Below are 8,229 nucleotides of genomic sequence, written 5' to 3'. Positions count from 1 at the left end.
ATTGTGAAAGGTGCCATTCCCCTTCTATGCCTTGATTTCTGAACCCCGTGTATTCTAGTTGTAGACAAAACAATACTAGGTGAGACCACAGACCATGTCTAGGAAGATGGTACCCTGTCCTTTCAAGATCTGGTCTCCAGTTGGCACCATTTCTGAAGCTTCAATAAGCCACAATTCTAGAGGGCCTTCTGCTTTTGAGGGCCATTTCCTTTTAGGTAATGAGGAAAATGAAAATGTCAGCGAATCCCAGGGAGCAAGATTTCTCCATGCTTTTTCAGTGTCAAACTACAACGTTGTCCACCAAGAGCTTCTGACATTCTAGATGACACTTGGACTTAATATTTAACTGTTGATTAGGGTCCAGACTCAGTAAAGTTATGGAAGATTCTCATGTTTCAAAGTGATTTTTTTCTGCCAGAAAAGACAGCCCTGAAAGACATTAACCAGTTTTGTATCAAACTTTCCAACTTAATTCCGGCATTTTTTTCCCCACTGTCTGTACATATTCATATCTCATGTCCTCCCTTGAACCAGCTTTATTTTTCTGCTAGTTCCCCCATTGATGAGTTAGGTAACATCTTTGATATGTGCTCACCATGGTTTTGTGTGAGGGTGATGTTTTTAACTTTTAAAAATTTATACTGTGGGGTTTCCCTGGTGGCGCAGTGGTTGAGAGTCCGCCTGCCAATGCGGGGGACACGGGTTCGTGCCCCGGTCCGGGAAGATCCCACATGCCGCGGAGCAGCTGGGCGCGTGAGCCATGGCCGCTGAGCCTGTGCGTCCGGAGCCTGTGCTCCGGAGCGGGAGGGGCCACAACAGTGAGAGGCCCGCATACCGCAAAAAAAAATAAAATAAAATAAAAAATTTATACTGTGAAAACAGATAGTAAAGTTCAGGGATGGTGATGCTGGCAGAAATAGGGCAGAGGCAAAAAAAAAAAAAGTTTCCAACAGTGATGACAATCATTATTGCAATGAAGGGGAATTGATGACCCTTCCAGTTGGAAAGGATCCAAGGTAAACAACCTGCCACCAGTGGCTGGTAGGTGTGAGAACTTTTCACAGAACTACTTGTGCCTTGAGGACCAGCTTGGGTTCAGTCCCCAATATAACACTTCCACTAGATGCTGGGCCTGCCCACTTCATCTCTTGGTGCCTCAGATAATGCACCATCACCTGGGATTCTGTGGCCAGTCAGTGGTCTTCACAGAACCCATGAATATGCCAAGAGCTGATTATTAGTACTAGAAGAATCAATCACCAGACAGATCATGGCTTTTTATAAAACCCCAAGGTTTATTTCTCCTTGAGGCTTACCAGTGGCCCACAGACTACCCTTATTTTTATTTGTTTTTATTACTTTATTGAAGACTAGCATACATACAGAAAAAATATAATCACGAGTATTGTGAAAATTAATAAACAGAAACCTCACTTAAGATGGAGTCAGGGACTTCCCTGGTGGCGCAGTGGTTAAGAATCCGCCTGCAATGCAGGGGACATGGGTTCGAGCCCTGGTCCGGGAAGATCCCACGTGACGCGGAGCAACTAAGCCCATGCACCACAACTACTAAGCTGGCGTACCACAACTACTGAAGCCCACGTGCCTGGAGCCCGTGCTCTGCAGCAAGAGACGTCGCCGCAATGAGAAGTCCGCGCACCGCAACGAAAAGCAGCGCCCCCGCTCGCCACAACTAGAGAAAGCCCAGGGCAGCAACGAAGACCCAACGCAGCCAAAAATAAATAAATAAATAAAATTATAAAACAAAAGAAAAGATGGAGTCAAGAGGCCAGAAGGGGGAGCTCTCATGCCCTGCTCCTTGATGCCAATTGTGTACCCCACGGAAACAAACTACCTTGCACTCCCAAACAGGAGGGGCAACCGCTTTACTATACCAAAGGAAGAATTTCTCCTCGCTTAGCAACAGCCCAGCCAATGAGAAGTCATTGCCACCCCTGAACTCCTACTTTCCTCCAACGAACTTTCACGTAGAATAGCCCCTCCCAACTCCCCCCTTTTCCTTATAAAAGCAGACTCCCTTCCTTTGCTCTCTGGGCTTGCCTGTAGTTCCTCATAGATTGTGAGACCTGAGTTGCAATTCTTCTGTTCCTGGATAAACCCATTTTGGTGATAAAATAACCCGGTGTTTTATTGGTTTTAGTTCAGCATTATACAGCTTGATAGGTTTACATGAAGTGAATATGCCATGTAATCAGCACCTAAATCAAGAAACAGAAAATTATTTTTTAAAAAGGGGGTAGGGTGGAGAAAACAAACAAAAAGAAAACGGAAAATGATAAGCCAATCCAGAGCCGCCTCCTGTCCCCATCTAGTCACTACCTCTTCCCAGGGTAATAACCCTTCTGGCTTCTAACCTATGCTCTTTGGAATCTGGCTTCCTTTACTCAGCATTAGATTTGTGACATATAGTTGAAGTTCATTCATTCTCATTTCTGTGTAGCATTGCACAGTGTGACTAAACCAGGTATTGGTGCTAATGTGGAGCAACCAGAACTCTCCTACACTGCTGATAGGACTATAAATTGGACTAACCATGTGTATTGTGATTTATATTAAGAAATACATATTTGGTCTTTGTCCCTGTACCTTGCACTGAGCTCCTAAAGCCCCAGAACTTTCCTAAGTGATAAGAGCTATAGATAAAGGTGCCTTTTCTTATTCATACAAGCCCCTTTCAACCACACCTGAGTTTATGTTAATGAGGTGACTTTTGGAAAGCCACAAAGCTGGTTGCCAGGGGAACCAATCAGGAGATTAGAGGTTTGCAACTTTTGGTCCTACTCCAACCCCTAGGAGAAAGGAGAAGGGCTGGAGATCAGCTTAATCACCAATGGCCAATGATCTAATCAATCGTGCCTATATAGTGACACCTCCCTAAAAATCCCTGAGCTATGGGGTTTGGAGAACTTCTGGGTTGGTGAATAAGAAAACATCCATGTTCCAAGAAGGTGGTACACTCCACACTCCAAGGGGAAGGAAGCTTCTGTGTTGTGGGGTTTTTTTTTTGTTTGTTGGCCTCTCCACATGGCTTGAGGGATCTCAGTTCCCCAAACAGGGATTAAAGATTGAACCCGCACCCTGGGCAGTGAAAGTGTGGAGTCCTAACCACTGGACCGCCAGGGAATTCCCGAAGCTTCTGTGTTCTGTGCTCTGGATCCTTCCGGACCTTGCCCTATGCATCCCTTCATCTACCTGTTCTGTTAGCATTCTTTCATATCCTTTGTAATAAACTGGTAATCTTCTAAGTAAACTGCTTTCCTGCGTTCTGTGAGCCACTCTAGCAAATTAATTGAACTGGAAGAAGGGATTGTGGGAACCTCCAATCTGTAGGTACTTGCCAACATCACTTGAAGTTGCAGGTGGGCCATCTCCTGGAACTGAGCCTGTTAGGGAATCGTTGACCGAAACCGCCCGCCTTGGCTAGACATGATGATAACTTCTTGAATGAGCTGTTTCGCAGCAAGAGGTCCCAATAAGGCTCAGGGTGCTGCCACCCAAAACGAACTGGGAGAATGCGGGAGGGGCCCAAAGGAGGGAGGACACGCCAGCCCACAGTATGTCTTGTAAAACTAACCCAGAAGAATTCAGGAGGGGCCAAAAGGAGGAGGGAGGAGATGATATGTCCTGCCAACCTCCCAGAAAGCCTCACGCTGGAATCCATCTTGGCTGAGAGATGCGTGCGCCTCCAGGAAGGATCCTGAGTCAGAATAATTGGCCAGAGACAACCGGAAACTAACCCCATCACTGTAAAACTTGAGACTGCGAACCATGTGACAGAGCAGTTCTGCTGGGTTCCCTTACCCTGCTGCTCCCCACCCAGGTGCCCCTTCCCAATAAAGTTTTTTGCTTTTGTCAGCACGTGTGTCTCCTCGGGCAATTCATTTCCAAGTGTTAGACAACAGCCCTCTCTTGGGCCCTGGAAGGGGTCCCCCTTCCTGCAACAAGCCCTTAACTTGCAGGATCTCATGTTAACTCCAGCTAGTGTCAGAACTGAATTGAAGTGTAGGACCCCATGCCAGTTGGAGAATTGCTTGGTGTGGGAAAACCTCCACGCATTTGGTGACCAAAATACAGAAGTATTCTAGTAATGGAGAAACACAGGAGTTCCCTTAGAGCCACTTTGAAAAATAGCCTGGCAGTTATCAACTACAGCTGAACTTACACCTACACCAAGATAGAGCAATTCCAACCTGTGAAATAAAATTCATGTTTTATGGCAAGATAAGAAAAGTTTAAACACAAAAATTTTTTTCTCTGCCCTTTGGCCTCCTCTCTCCCCTCTGCAGCGCACTGTGTATCTGCATTAGGCATCGACCAAACCTCCCCCATTGGCAGAAATACCTGCTCTACCATAAAGGGAAACATTCTCCAGGCATCAACAAGACAACTCCTTAAAAGATAACATTCCTTCTGGATCTTGTAAGGGGACACAGGACCCACCACTTGGTACTCACAGATCTGGATTGTGCAAACTATCTATGTCATTTAATGTACAGTCTTCTGTCTCAAAAACCTATATAACTGTGCTTTGACCTGTAATGGGTGGAACGGTTCTCAGAGCTTTCTGAGAGGCTGTTCCCAGGTTATAATCTTCCATTTGGCTCAAATAAAATTTTCCATTTCTTTCCTAGATCAACTGATTAATTTTTTTCGTTGACAAACCCCAAAGTATATATCCAACAAGTGCATACAGAAGGTACAAACAAGATTAGGGTTAGTAGATGCAAACTATTACATATAGAATGGATGGACAATAAGGTCCTACGGTATAGCACAGGGAACTATATTCAGTGCGATAAACCATAATGAAAAACATGTAAAACTGAGAATATAAAAAGAATATATAGGGCTTCCCTGGTGGCACAGTGGTTAAGAGTTCGCTTGCCAAGGCAGGGCACATGGGTTCGAGGCCTGGTCTGGGAAGATCCCACATGCCGCGGAGCAACTAAGCCCCTGCGCCACAGCTACTGAGCCCGCGTTCCACAACTACTGAAGCCCTTGCGCCTAGAGCTGGTGCTCCGCAATAAGAGAAGCCACCGCATAGAGAGGCCCATGCACTGCAACAAAGAGTAGCCCCCATTCGCGGGAATTAAAGAAAGCGCGTGTGCAGCAATGACCCAACGCAGCCAAAACTAAAATAAATAAATAAAATTTTTAAAAAAAGAACATATATATAAAACAGTCACTTTGCTGTCCAGCAGCAATTAACACAACATTGTAAATCAACTATACTTCAATTAAAAAAAAATTTTTTTTTAAAGGTACAAACAAGAATGCTCACAGCAGCACTATTCGAAAGAACCCCTAACTGGAAACTTCCTAAATGCACATCAATAGTAAACCAGACAAACTGTAGTGTAGTCACCACTTTTGAGAGCCCCTGGATCACTGCATTATAAGACCCAAATGGCAGAGTCCTTTGCACTTGTAGGGACCTAGGGCAGGCCATCCCAGAATATACCTCAACGGCATATTGATAATTTCGAATGAAAGTTACTGAAAAAATGACTGATACAAGAGGGACACTTTGACCTTCCTCTCTGTCTCCCTGAAAACAGGAAATATATCTCCCATGTGAATGGTGTCTTCCCTGTACTGAGAGGTAGAAAGACTCCCTTATCACCAGAGACAGGGAATTCAGGGCCAAGTAGGCTATATAAACAATATAAACAGTTACTTCTTTACTAATTTACTACCCAAGCCCAAACTTTGCTTAAATTCCTTAGTAATGAAGCACCCAAACCTAAGTTTCTTTGTTTTGTCAATTACTCTCCAATTTATTGTTTCTTTGTCTAAAAGAAACAATTTTTGTCTAGAAGTTGCCTGTTTTGGCCACTTCTTAGGTTCCATTTCTATGAGACCTCCATGGGCAAGGATTAAAATGTGTCTCTTTTTCTCCTGTTAATCTGTCTTGTGTCAATTTTATTACTAATCCAGCCACAAGAACTCAAGAGGGGTGAAAAGAGAAATTTCCCCTCTCTGATACACTATATCTTGGACCAGCTAGAGAACCTCCTCTTGCATGGGGCTCAGAAGCTTTAGAGTTTTCTTTGCTGATGAGTGAGAGCAAGTCTCCCAACCATGAAGCAAATTGCCTCCAAAACTCCAAGAGGGCCTCCAAACATTTTGGCTTTTTTGTAGTGCGTGGGCGGGGGAGACACAAGTTTCAGCAACTCGCCTTTTGTTTTGGAAAAAATATCGCATTCCAACATACCTCTTCTTTTGGATCTCCAAAACATCTTTGAGCAGGCAGGTTCCTGTATTTTTCTGAGACAGAACCTTCTGTAATGCCCATAAGTCTAACCAATGCCTCCATGGCACACGTTTCATTGTATTCTTGGAAGATCATAATTCTGGCAAAAGATTTGTTTTTTCTAGTTCCTGGGGTGGCTCTAGGATGGGTTCTTTGCGCCACGGATGAGCAGTCCTTTAGAGAGAAGACACATCACACAGTGTAGAACCAGCACCAGCAGCTGGCTCCAACCTCTGGAAACCCTGGGGAAAAAAGGATACCATTGGCCAAAGAGAGACATTACGGTGTGTTGGATCCTACTGATTGCCAACCCGATAGCTATTTCCACCTCTTTCTTGCTAATCCAACCTTGGATTTATTGGGGAGGTCGGAGGTAAAGAAGTCCAGTTTAGATGATCCGTGGTCTACCTAATTCTTAAGGTGATGATGTCGCCCCCTAGAGGACATTTTGAAAATTATGGAGGGAAATTATTTTTGGTCGTCAACTGATTCTCAGGGGGACAATATTGCTCCCTTGGGGATGTTTTGGAAATTTGCGTGAACTTTTGGGACATCACAATAATGAGGAGGTTGTTACCTACCGGCACCAGAGGATAGGGAGTGGGGATGATAGGATGTCCTGCGACATTACGTTGGTAATGAATGATTACCTAATGAACGCAGTTAACGATAGTTCATAAATAATGGAAAGAACAGTTTACACTAAGGTATATTAAGCTGTCATGCTGAACTTTTCCAGTTCTTTTGGAATTGTGTGCATAGCAAAGTCATGGTAGACTCCTGGAAATTTACAAAATGTATACCACTATGTTTGGGGTAATAAAAATGTTTTGGAACTTGATAGAGATGGTGGTTGCCAATGGTGGCTGTACTAAATGCCACTGAACTGGTCACTTTCAAATGGTTAATTTTAGGGACTTCCCTCGCAGTCCAGTGGTTAAGGCTCTGGGCTTCCACTGCAAGGGGCACGGGTTCGATCCCTGGTTAGGAAAATAAGATCCTGCATGATGTGACGCAGCCAAAAAATAAAATAAAATGGCTAATTTTATGTTATGTGAATTTCACTTCTGTAAAAAAATGTTTAAAAATATATAAATTTGAGAATATATCATTACATTGAAATTTCTCTATAAGCTTTAGAAATGTATAAGGGGAAAGAGGGAAAGGGGACACTTTTAGATGTTGAATGAGTCTAGAAGTGCAGAGAAAATAATTTATAGAGCAGTTAGCTTTACTTTACAGGGCTCTTTTTAACAAAGTGATCATTTGACAAGAGTTACTAAATACTCACAGGTAAAGGCTCAGATCACTCCCTAACCAAATGCAAATGAGTACATGCCATGGATCTTTAAGGTCAATTTCAAGGTCAACATATTAACAAATAAATCATTCAACGCTAAGGATCTGTTTTCGCTCTTCAAAAGAGATTGACTCCTTTATTTTCCTTTCTATGATCCATTTACCTTTCTCTTTAATAATATAAGGCAACTCAGCAAAAGTGTTTATTTCCAAAGTCTTATCCAAAAGATACTTGATATAGCCCTCTGCTGCCCAGTCATTCCATGACTTCTAAAAGTCTTTCCTGCACAGAGATTATTTGATCCTGTCATTGGACCATTTGATCCTGTGATTGGAAATAGTAGCACGGCATAGTTCGATAGCTTTAGATTCAGAACTTTAAAAACAGTTTAAAAAAAAAAAAACTTTTTATTATGGAAAAATTCAAAGATACACAAAAATAAAGGGAAGAGTAAAATGAACCCTCATGTACCCATCATCCAACTTCAACAATTATAAACTCATAGCCAGACAACCAACAAGGACCTACTGTATAGCACAGGAACTATACTCAATATTTTATAATAACTTATAAGGGAAAAGAATCTGAAAAAAATAGATATGTATGTAAAAAATGATACAAATGAACTTATTTACAAAACAGAGACTCACAGACA

This window comes from Delphinapterus leucas, chromosome 20 (genome assembly GCF_059928025.1).
Source record: "Delphinapterus leucas isolate spDelLeu-1000000601 "Yukka" chromosome 20, BTC_Dleu_Yukka2, whole genome shotgun sequence".
Lineage (NCBI taxonomy): Eukaryota > Metazoa > Chordata > Mammalia > Artiodactyla > Monodontidae > Delphinapterus > Delphinapterus leucas.
Note: the sequence above shows the minus strand (reverse complement) of the source record.